The sequence below is a fragment of the Pinus tabuliformis genome, chromosome 6 (genome assembly GCF_031772625.1).
Source record: "Pinus tabuliformis cultivar Carrire ecotype Pingquan chromosome 6, CPIR1, whole genome shotgun sequence".
Classification (NCBI taxonomy): Eukaryota; Viridiplantae; Streptophyta; class Pinopsida; order Pinales; family Pinaceae; genus Pinus; species Pinus tabuliformis.
The window spans coordinates 715,855,091-715,868,133 of NC_142292.1; positions in this window are offsets into that span (position 1 = coordinate 715,855,091).

A 13,043-nucleotide genomic window follows, 5' to 3' on the forward strand; every position below is an offset into this window, starting at 1 on the left:
CTGCTCATAGACAGAATAGACAACACATATGCCTTCCTTCAGTCCTCCAAGCCTCCTATTTCCTTGTGCAGTTTCTCCTAGGTCCTCTAGCTGCAACCTGTGTGATTCTCACCTCACACACAACACTGACCTCTGAAATAACTGTGCAATCCTGAAGGAGTTGATTCCTTCTGCATGGATGAGTTTCCTTTATAGGAAAATTCCTCCAACTGATAGTACATTGTCGCTTCCTTTAATCTCAACTGGGTCTTTTTCTGAATTGATATGCATTGGTTATTTATGAGAGAATATTCAGTTATCTGGAGAACACTAGTTACATGCATGCATGCATTAACTGACTGAACTCACAATTAGATCCTCCAATTGTTTGGAACTAATTTAACTGGACTTAACTCAGTTAACTGAGCTAATTAATTACAACTCAAATACAACTCGTCCTTATCTCCTTAATTAAGAGATAACTTCCTCAATCAAAGGGATAATTGTTGCATGTCTTCACATAGACTTCATGTTTGATTTTTTCCAACTAATTAACTCAAGATGAATTAATTAATTATTTTTCAAACAACTAGTGGGATTAAATTCAAATTTTAATTCAGGGACTAATTAAAATTGGAATCTATCCCGAAATGCTATTAATAGCAATTCTATTTTTAGCATTTCTATTTTTTGCTATTTCCAAATGAGTTGGAGTATATCTTGAAATGCTGTTTATAGCCTTTCTATTTTTAGCATTTCTGGTTGTTGTTTTCAACATTCCCTCTCAATAAGAAAGGCATTCAACTCGAATCTGATCCTGAACCTTTGGAATGTTTTGCATGCAAGTTGTTGCTCCAACAACTCTAGAAACAAAAAATATCCAACCTGAATCAGAATGATGCCTCTGTCTTCAAAGTCTCTGACTGCTATTGCCTCTGTCGACTGAAAACTCTTCACCTCTGTGCTCTTTAGTATCTGACTGCTCTAGCCTCTGTCACTTTGATCTCTGACTGCATCAATCACACTGATTCCTCCTGCTGCATCTGTGTTGCTGCTGGTCCTGTCTCCCAGCACTGCACCTCCTCTCATCATGTTGCATCGTGCTGCCCACTGCTGCACTGCAACTCAGTTACTGAGAAGTAAGTAACTAATCTCCCAATTGACCGCCCTATTGGGCTAGAAACATCCTCTGATGCTGAAGCTTCCTCTACCGCTGACAAGTGCTCCCTCGCTGACCTCTGCGCTGCTGCAACAACTCCCTGCATCTCACACTGTTGCACACCTCTCTGTGCCATCCTGCACTGGTGCACCACTCCTGTGCCTCTCGCATTGTTGCAGCCTGCTAGCTCTGCGTTGTCTTCAGACTCCTGCACTGTAGCTCTCTCTGTCGCTCCATCCGCATCTGTCTCTACCCACTTAGCCAGTCCTGCTACTCCTCGTCGGGGCTCCCATAGTAGGGTCTAATAAAAGAGGTTGGGTACCTCAAAGATCTTGCCCCTATTTCATCCTTCTTGGGACTATCACTTCACATCTCCCCACCTCACACCTGGAGGTATGGCTGCATGTGATCCTTCTACCCACTTGGCTCGAAATTTCCCCCCTACTGGAGGTCTCTACATGAGTGGATGCCTCCACTCGGTCTCCTCTTGGCTTCTCTAGTTGTGGCTGTTCCACAACCTCCTCAAGTTGCTTCACCAATTGTGGCTCTTCCACAATTGTCTGAGACTTCTTCTGGCACTGCATGTTGAGAGGTAATTTACTCTCCCTTTCAACCACCAAGTATCTAACCTTTGCCTTGCTCCTCAAGGCTTTGCATGCATCTTGTACCTCAAGTGCATACAGGTTATTGGCTAGCACACCAATCTATTTCATCTTTCCCGCCGTCACGAAATGTTTTAGAAAAAGAGTTGATTTTAAATCAGCGATATCTCCCTCATCCGAACTCCGATTCAGCCGATTTTTTTTTTGAATTTGGGTCTTTTTCCGCAAGGAATTGAAATCTACTATTTGTTTCTGAAAGTTTTGCACAAAAATTTTCAGATCAGCTCTGAAAACTCGCGGCCTAATTTAGTTATTTATTTTTTTCATATTGGTTTATTCTTTTGTTGTTTTATCTTATTGTTTTTTGTATTTCAAATTTTCTTCTTCATATACTGCTCATTGCTTTGATCACCTTTGCTCTAATACCATGTAGAAATTTCCCACTGATAGATTAAACTGATTATGCAATGTAGTGAAGCAAAATACTTAATCTACTTCTACAATCAAACTTGCGGAAGCTTAATTGATTTTGAGCAAGATCAATCAGAACACATATAACAGAGAAGAAGAAATCATACACATGAAACACAGAAGAATACTCTGGGGAAAGCCTCAGCTAAAAACCCCGATCTCTGTATTATCATACAAGTGGAAATATCTCAGGATTACACAAAGCTTTAGCTCTCAAGCTATCCAGCTCTCAATACAATCCCTCACTGTTGCTCATAGATAGAATAGACAACACATATGCCTTCCTTCAGTCCTCCAAGCCTCCTATTTCCTTGCGCAGTTTCTCCTGGGTCCTCCAGCTGCAACCTGTGTGATTCTCACCTCACACACAACACTGACCTCTGAAATAACTGCGCAATCCTAAAGGAATTGATTCCTTCTGCATGGATGAGTTTCCTTTATAGGAAAATTCCTCCAACTGATAGTACAATGCCCCTTCCTTTAATCTCAACTGGGTCTTTCTTTAAACTGACATGCATTGGTTATTTATGAGAGAATATTCAGTTATCTGGATAACACTAGTTACATGAATGCATGCATTCAGTGACTAAACTCACAGTTAGTTTCTCCAACTGTTTGGAACTAATTTAACTAGACTTAAATCTGTTAACTGAGCTAACTAATTACAACTCATCCTTATCTCCTTAATTAAGGGATAACTTCCTCAATCAAAGGGATAACTGTTGCATGCCTTCACATAGACTTCATGTTTGATTTTTTCCAACTAATTAACTCAAGATGAATTAATTAATTATTTTTCAAACAGCTAGTGAGACTAAATTCGAATTTTAATTCTCAATTTTAATTCAGGGACTAATTAAAATTGGAATCGATCCCGAAATGCTATTTATAGCAATTCTATTTTCAGCATTTCTATTTTTTTCTATTTCCAAATGAGTTGAAGTATATCCTGAAATTCTATTTATAGCAATGCTATTTTTAGCATTTCTTGTTGTTATTTTCAACATATAATATAGTAGTAAATAACATATGCACAAGTATAGACAACTTTTTACAAAATATTATACAAATATGTACAACCCAATCTTTGTTATATTAAACCAATTTAAATAATACAATAGTCTAGGGAATACAAGATACAATGACAATCTCGCTGCAGTCTTTATGTCGTATCTCATCCTGCCGGTCCTTTGCTCCTGTTCCACTCTCTAGCTACCCCTTAGTCCATCAAAGGAAAACACATAGTCTCTAGGAGGGTTGCCTCCTATCACTGCTGCAAGTCACTTTTGCCTCAATGAACACGGGCTGATCCAATCTGCTCTCTAGGCTGGCCAACGCCTAAGCTCCAATCTGCCAATCTAGTAACCTCTTTTGTCCATCAAAGAGCTACACATTAGGCTCCAATCTTCACCCAACCTTCAGTTGTCAACATCACTTTATGATGACTTGTCAAGGGTTACTTTGGGTAGCCAACACGGTGCCCTCCACCAGTCCAATGGAATCCAATACTTCACTGCAAGATCTGCTCCTAGTTGAGGTCTCCAACTGCCCAAGTCAACCTCAACACACGTCTCCCACAAGCTGCAACCAAAATTGGTCAACACTTTGACCCAACACAAGACAAATATGGCTTCAAATCTAATGTACAACTGCTGTTATAACTGTGTCCTAGTTAGGGCATCACAGTGACCCACGTCAGCCCTAAAACACACCCACATAGTCCCTTAAACAATTGTGGCTTTCCTCCACATGTATGCTCTGCCTCCACGCTAAAGTTTTGGGCACTTATTAGCCCTCAAACAACCCTACGTATGCCTTTTTCTGAGGTGTTAAGGCTTGCGGTCTACCCACACTTCCTCCCTGAACTCACGGCTTGCTTAAACATAGGTATAAATTCTTCCGTAGCCGGGTTTCTTGTGCTCCTTTTCTGCCTTTCGTTGCATGGATGGATTAGCTAAAATGATGTTTAATCACCTCGTATTTATATCCAATATGAGGGCTCCAATGAATTGCAACAAGAGGGCTTGCCAACCTGTCATTAGGCTTCTTAACACTAGGCCGACTTGACTTCTTCTCATGCAAACCCACACATATACTTCAAAAATTCATATCTCATCAAGGACATCTTGGAATTCGACGATTCTCGAAGTGTTGGATTCTCCTTTCTACCCTATATCATCTCATCCCATCACATGTCCAAAATACTCCATGATTTTGGCCCAAATCATGATGGGTGCAAAACCACAACCTTGGGTTCCAAGCCCACAAGTGACTCTTGTGGTGCTCCACCCTCCAAACCCTGAACCCTAGGGCTTGGAGTACCTCCCAAGATACTCAAATCAACACACAAGGGAGGCTTCCTTGGCAAGATTTAGAGGTTAAATGACTAGGGTTCCAAGCTAATTGACTTTCTAAGGATCTTGCAGATAAATCGCCTAGAAATATCTTCAATAAAGGAAGGTTCAAGGGTGATGGTTATGGAAGAAAGTACCGGAAAATAATTGGATTTTCACTCTTAATACATCCTTATCTATGCATGAAGTTGTTTTCCACCTCTCATAGCCCAAGGGATGAAATATTGAAGCATCTGGGTAATCAAAGATAGAAAGAAAGCAGCAACAACCACATAGACATGAGGTATTAGACCTTTAAGAAACACCATACAGAATTCTCTATAGTATTCATCAAGGATTCAATGTTTTTATAAAAAAACCAGTGAAACAAGGTCAACATGATATCGAGTTAGAAATTCTCAGAGGTTTGTTAGAAAGCAATTGTTGCTAACATAAATATTATTGACTAAATTTAGGTTCAAACTATCACTAAATTCGATTTGAAAACTTTTTTCTACTAAAATTAAGCAACATTATTTCCAAATCAATATCTTAATGTTTTATTGTACTTTGGAATCCACATTTACAACATCTTTACTTGTTTCAAAACTTGTGGTACCTGCTTATCATTGCACATGATTAGTTTTACAAAGTGCTCTGCTTTCTCAACCAAGATACATGTGTAAGGCCTTGCAGCGAGACTAGTTTCAAGTGCTCTATTTTCCATCAAGAGTTACAGTCACATAGAGTTCTATCTCGGGTCATAGAGGATCACTTGGAGTTGTTGGCTACTTGGATCAGACAGGAAAGTTTGAGGAACTTTTACAACTATTTTCAAGGTGTGAAACACTCTTAAACTTTTGTGTACTTTTGTGTTTTTATGCTCTCGGTTCTAGTAAATTGTGTAAAGCCAACCCTAGGTTTCACACATCAAACTTGTCATATTTAACCAATAGAATTTGCTCAGAATTGGAGGGTGAGTGTGTAATACGTATGATTGTCTTCTCCAAGATTTGATAGCAGTGACCTATACAGAGTATGAAACCAGGACTGTATAACCTGTAACCAACCCTTAAAAACAGGGTATTTAATAATTGTGGTTGTATTTTCTTCAACCAGAATGTTTCTTGAGCTTCTGATAGAGGGATTGAGTGCATTTGATGTTATTAAAGAGGCCTAAACTACTGTATTCTCTGTCAAGGCTGTATAACCCTTCAGATCTGTAACCAAATGCCTAGTTGAAGTCAGCTGAAGGAGGGCGTCCCTTAATAACAATCTTGCACTCTGGTTTGCAAAGAAATAGCAACCCTATAAGCACAGATTTCTGACTATTGTGAACAGATATAACTTTACTCATTGCTCATACGCTTGAAAGGTAAATTTCACAAGTGCTTCTAGTTAAGATAGGTACTAGGCGAGACAAGATAAGGCCCTCTTGGCATCAATGATCAGATTGAAAAAGATAATAGTAGATGAGATAAGATAATATGGTACTCAGCAATGCATAGGTCCCATCTTTGTGATATACTGAAATCTGGCATTTCCTTCACTGCTCTGGTGGCATCTTCACCCTTTGCAGGTCTTGAGGCTGCTTCTTCATCTTTCTCTTCTGCCTCTATATCTACTTTTATCGAGACATTGAAGTATGCCACTCTCACTTTTTATTGATACTATTGTCTATATTGTTGCTTTTTCCTTCCTCTTTTAGCTTTTTTTTCCTTCCTCTTTTAGCTTTATCCATCTAACTAGAGGAGTTGCTTTTGCTCTCCCATTGCTTATCACCACTGATGTACTTTTTGAGTCCCATGACCTGCCTTTTTGGTCTCTTGTGGGCATCAATAATATTATTTTATCTGTGTTGTATGAGGAAGGTGGGCTATAACTTATTATGTCCACCCCCCAAAATAAGCACCATCTTCAGTATGATCACAACACATGAATGGAAAGGGTAATGTTTTTCTGTGTTGTATGAGGAAGGTGGGCTATAAGTTATAACTTATTATGTCCACCCCCCAAAATAAGCACCATCTTCAGTATGATCACAACACATGAATGGAAAGGGTAATGTTTTTCGCATATATCTTCCATCTCCTATGGCATATCTTTAGCGTCATTGTTCTTCTTGACCCTTATTTCCATGTTCATTTGGTATTACAATATAATAATCCACCATTTCAATGTCCAGTGCCATGAATGCTAGTGTATCTTGCAATCAGAATACACCTTCCACAATTGGCAATGATCAACATAATTTTATTAGCTCTAAATAGTTACTATGTTATGTTGTCTTGTAGTGTATTTTGTCTTTAGTGACACACATGCAACCAATGGAATTGTTGTTAGCATATTATGATTTAGTTTAGTATTTTATGAGTGGGTTATGAGTTACCTCTCATGGTATTTATGAAGACATAATTAGAAAGTCCTAATTAGTTGAGTGAAGCATTGTGTTCCTCAATAGTTGAGATAACATCATGAGTGGAGGTGACATCTCTATGTACTTTGAATCATACCTCTATCTCTGTTGAACATGTGTACATGAGAATGTGAGTTGGCGTAAGAGCTTTAATTGAAATTCTTGTGTTCTTCTAAATGTTGTGATTGTTTTTTACTCTTATATATTTGATTCATGTCCTCACCTCTTGTTTAATTAAAATTGTCTCATTACCATTTCCATTCTTGTAACTTTGGGTGGATTCACACTTAACATCTATTGCCATTACTTGGTTTGGAATTTGATAACGAGTAGTCCCAACCTGTTGGGTGATTATGATTGTTGAAAATTGAGAACCCTGTTGTGATTGGTAACAATAGCGATGCTGTAAAAATTATAGGAGTATGCAAAGATGTGAAAATGGTTGTTTGATAACTCATGGATCTAAGGGGGCAGATGTTGTGACAGGAAAATAGAGAGATGTTGTACTAGGAGCTCAACTAAAATTGTGTGCACAAGATTTTGGAGAGTTTAGGAATCATTCAAGTATATGAATGGTATTTTAAACTTTTTTTGTTTTGATTTGTTGGTTATATTTTGCATATGATTGTGAATGTTGAGAAAGAAATCTTAGTGAGGTAATGGGTTGAGAAGTCATGGACAACTATAATGAAGAACAATGCAGCTTGGTGTTTGATTTGTCTAGATTGCACCTCAACTATATTCACAGATGAGGAGAATGACAAATAGGATGGGATTTCCTCTTTAGTTTGATAGAATTGTGATGGTAGAGCAGAGGTGAAGAGGGGCACTTCATTTATCAAGCTATATTCAAGAAGGAAATCAAGTTTGGGTCCACATCTAGGAAGTGGTAGAGAGGTGCTAAGGACAAAGGAGATGTCCAAGGAGGCCAATGAGAGAGTCTTAGAGAAAGGACATCAAAAGACAGTCAGAATGTAATCATTGAACTTTACCTGACACCATGCTCTAAATATTTTATCATAATTGATTTGGGTCATGTGAGATTTGTTTGTCTTTATTTTAGATATAATATGCCACTAGTTTGTGTCATATGACACATTAAATTCTTTACAAATCGAAGATTCCTTAGAATTTACCTTCTAAATACCCATTTGGTCTAGGTTGACTTCTAAGTAACAGGATACCTCCAAATAGGGCTTGTGTCTCATATCCTATGTGTCAAACACCAATACGTGAGGACACATGTCTGACACAGTTTGGCCTGTGTTCTGTTCATAGGACACATGCCAAACACATGCCCTCACCGTGTGCCTTGTAAAAGAGGCCTATGGCCCATAAAAAATGTTTTCCCTTTCATTTGAGCTCATTTCACTCAATAGTTTGGAGGTGTAAAATGTTTTGGATTGCAATCGAGAGTTATTTTGTACTGTTAGAAGGGATTCCAAGTGTTGTGCAAGTGGGTAAGAGGCTCTAGTCGACTAAAGAAGATTGAGGAATTGATGGGGGAGATTTCTGAAGAAAATCAAAGGATGTTGAGTAGGAAGAGAAGGACTGAGCTGAGAGGCTGATTTGTGGTGGCGGCCGAGTTATTTCCTTGGGCTGATTTGTTAGGTGCATAGGCCATATGATTTCCAGAGAGGCCATGAGCAGGGAGATAGGGCTGAGAGCATTGCAGTTGGAATTTTATATAAGATTTTTTTCCTTTGTATGGGAGCCTTAGATTCTTGTTGAATGACTAATAAGAATTGGGGCTGAAATTTGTGTTTACTGTGCATGATATAATTGTTGGTTTTATAAGTTCTGTTGTGCATAATTTGTTTCTGGTTAGGCACATCAATGTGTTTCTGTTAATTAGTTGGGTTAAAGTTAATTTGAGATTGTTACCAGATCTGGGGTGTGTGCGCATGCGCACTGAGTCTAGTGCCGAAAAATCTAACACTATGAACAAAGGTAACATAAATTATTGTAGTGAGAGGTGCATTTTACAACCCATTGTGAGGAAGGTGTGCAATGTATGTGCCTAATATTCAGTTGAGTCCTAACATGTGATATTTCTAAAAAAAATCAAGATCAACACTAAATAAAAAAATAAAATCCATATACATAAACAAGAGATTTGCACCAACATACATTAACATTAACAACAGACAACCTATTGAAATGAATCAATTTTCATCTTTTAGTTTCCTAGTTTTAACTTTTAGTTAGTAAGGCAAATCATAAAATCGACCTGTTTATATCTTTGGAGGAACAAGATTGCCTAACCTTAACAAAGAATTTGGCACCGACTGATATAGTACTAGTTTAGATGTACTTTTATATGTGCATTAATTATTGCATAACATGTTCAAAATTAGTTGGCCTTATCCTTGAAGCCACCCAACAGTAAATCTGTGTTATGGGTAAGAATCCATTCATAATGTAGCTTAATCAAATATCCTATGCAAAATGGCCCTAATAAGGATTTTTAAATATTACCTTGGTTTTGACCCCTAGAATGTGTCGAATTAGATTATGTATAATTTGTAAATGTGTGATTATAATGACTGGAATCAAGCCATGCGAGCTTAAATAAATCACTGGATTTGAGCCATGTGAGTTTAAATAAATGACCATAAATAATATAAATACGTTGATATGGATTCCTAGTGTGGAGCTTAGGGCTGAGGCCTGATTAACAATTGGGTAAGCATGTAGATGATGTTAATATACTTTCTATGGACCTTGTGGTAGGGTTGCCATGGTAAACTGAAGTTATATATGTGGGCCTAATGGTTAAGAGCATGAGCTTTCTCGTAAGAGGTCACAGGTTCAAATCCAGAAGGTGGTAGAGTATATACAACTATGTAGACTTTAGCAGTCAAATCACTGCATGAAGGCTGGTCCCTTGTCCCACAAACAAGGGTGTCTTATACACCAATTTGGTGTTTGGCTTGGCAGTGACCTTAAAATTAGATTATTATTATTATTATTTTATAATATATAATTGTCTGAGATGGTTGCGGAGAGAATGGGAGGGGCTATGATTCCATCAGAGGGGAAGAGGAAAGGGGGCCTATGGAAAGTGGTCTTCTATTGCCAAGTCTCTGCCTAAGATTCTTTTCCATCTTGTCTTTTAAATGAATCCATCCACATCCATTGACTTAAGAAAGTCGATCACTGAATGCATGAAGAGGTTGGCGGGCAAGTTTGCTCAAGTAGTTATTGGAGCATGTGTTGAGTACAATTGTTATGAGGAAATGCAAGAGTACTTCCTTTTATTGTTAGAAGGAAAGTCAACCATCATTCCCCTCTCATTATTATTCATTCTATTTTTCTCTCAAGTTCTTGCTTTACATTCCTCTTGCTGCATTCTTTAGGAAGTTGACCAAAATCACAACTATGAAAGGGAACTTGTAGACTTTGGTTGATAGATAGATGGTTATAAGTGAGCATAGAGGCTAGGCAAGATAGGGACTCATCATCTATTGCATATTTTTTGGTCTTGGATCCTTGACAACGAAGTGTTAGTTTTGTAGGCTATTTCCAGAAGACATTGAGTAGATTGGGCTTTTTCTTCTTACGTTGATGAGCATTGGAAGGGGAGAATATCATTATAGAGTAGAGAAAGGGAAATATTTCCTTCTGTTGTGTAGGGAGGTGAAAAAGAGTTCCATGGTTGTTTGGTTGCTGGATGAGATATTTGGAGTGCTCTATAGTGAGCAAATTCACTAAGCCCTGAGAGCAAATGGGTTGGTTCGAGGGAGCTAGAAGCCTGTGGCTTGGTTGCTTTACCCTGGTGGCTTCATAGCTTGGCGTGGGGGTGATGTGTACCTTGGATGCCTATGATTACGTAGAAATTTTCTTATATGCAACCAGTTTCTCGGAATATCTTCTAATAAAAGATAAATGTTTTATCTCTAATGGGTTGGGTCGAGGGAACTAGAAGCATGTAGCTTGGTTGCTCTACCCTGGTGGACTCATAGTGCGTGGGGGTGATGTCTACCTTGGATGCCTATGATTAGGTAGAAATTTGCTTATATGCAACCAGTTTCTTAGAATATCTTATGATAAAAGATAAATGTTTTATCTCTATATAAGAATTTACAATTGAATGTTGTTACTAACATCGAAACATGTGTAATTTTCATGTTGTGTGTGTGATTATGTTTAATTTTGACTAGGGGCATTTTGTTGCAATGAAATCTTTTGATTCATGCTTGTTTAATTATGCTACATTATTATTTTTGCACTTATGCATGCATTTTATACAATTCTAGGTCTCCATGGGAGACCTTCTCTACTATGTCATGGTGAATGTGTTTGTTGAGGGTTGGAATTTTAATTTCTTGTTTAGTGGCTACCTGTCCTATGGCTGCAATTATAGGTGGGGGTGCCACATAATGCCTATTATATTGTTGTAATTATGTAGGGTCAATGAAAAAAATGTAGAGATATTTTTTATTGTGTGGGAGCATTTTATGACTATGGAATTGGGGATTCACAGGTGGGAAACCAAGGAGCAAACACGATAGAGAAATAAGTCACACAAATAGGGAAAACATCCATGGAACAAGAAAAAGGTTGTATTAGTGCTTAAGAAAAGAAATGTTACATCCAATGCAATATTATATTGTCTATCTTGCATTACAAATTTGCAAGTGACCCTCCATGATCTTTAGATAGAGATCACACACCAATAAGCTTGAATAAAGTGATTAAACATGAATCAATTTTTGTGAATGCCAAGAATAATAGCACCCTCACATCGCCTATTAACAAGATAGAATGGTGATTGACAGAGAACTAAGTATGAAAGCACACCTTGACTATAATAAATTAGACCAAGTTGGTTTGGAGCAACTCTAGTTGTCTGATATTCAACTTGGGACGGGAGAAGGATTTACAAAATGACATATATGTTGATTTGGGGTAGCATCGGATGTTCTCTAACCACGAAAATTGGTGGAGAGGCTAAAGCACATGAGATCTCCAATACCCAGAAATGGTTTGGGTAAAACCTAACCAGTTTGGGAGATATTAAAATAATTAATATTTTTAATGAAGTCCCTAAGTCTAAACTTAGGGAAAATAAAATATTAATGTGAATTAATATAAAATTGAGTTAGAATGGTCCAAAAGTCATGGATCAAGCCAGATCTAATCTTAGCCATTGATTAGGGACTTAATCTCGGCCATTGAATTGTCAACGAGAAAAGTATAAGAGGAGGCTTGAGGGTCACTTGGGGAACACACCTAGTTGATCAAGAATTCGATTTTCTGGGGCGGGGCTTGCTGAGGAAATCGAAGGAGTGATCCGAGTTGCAGCCGAGGGGCAATGAATGCAATAGCAGAGAGGCAGAGATAGTACTGGGAGCATTAGCGCAGAAGCTGGGAGAGGGTTGATGCAGAGCCGGCTAGAGGCCACGTAGCAGACAGAGGCCACGCAGAGGCAACCGGGAGTTGTGCAGAGCTTGAGGAGGGCCAGCGTTGGAGACGCAAAGGCTCTAGAGGCTGACGCAGAGCCCCAAGAGGCTAACGCTGGGCCAAATAGGCTGACACTGGGCCAGAGAGGCTGACGCAGACCCTAGAGGCTGACGCTGGGAGATTTTGTGGGGCTGATATCTGTCTCTGACTGAGAGATACTACTGCTGAGGGCATTCTCTGTTGGGTGAGCCATTTTTGGCACCTAGATTGTATTATGAAAATTCTTAATAATAAAACCCTCAGATAGCTGCACCGGTTTTCTCGCATTGGGTTTTTCCGTGGATAATAGTCCAAAAATAACGGTGTCACTTATGTGCTTGTTTTTCCCTTCAGTTGATGATATGTATGTTGTATTTATTTTTAGTATTTACATGGTAAATAAGTTGTTAATTAACAAAACAAGTAGGAAGAAATAAATCAGAAAGTACAGGAAGGATTTCTAACAGTTAGACTTAGAAATTCCAACATGGTATCAGAGCATGGTTGTAAATCATAGGATAACTAAGGGCATCAGCCGAGCAGAGCAGTAGCAGTAGAAACAGTTGTCTCAAGTGACAGAAGTTGTTCCTAGAGGAAAAGCAACAAGGAAGGGGTGACACAGTGCCTGCATCATCAGT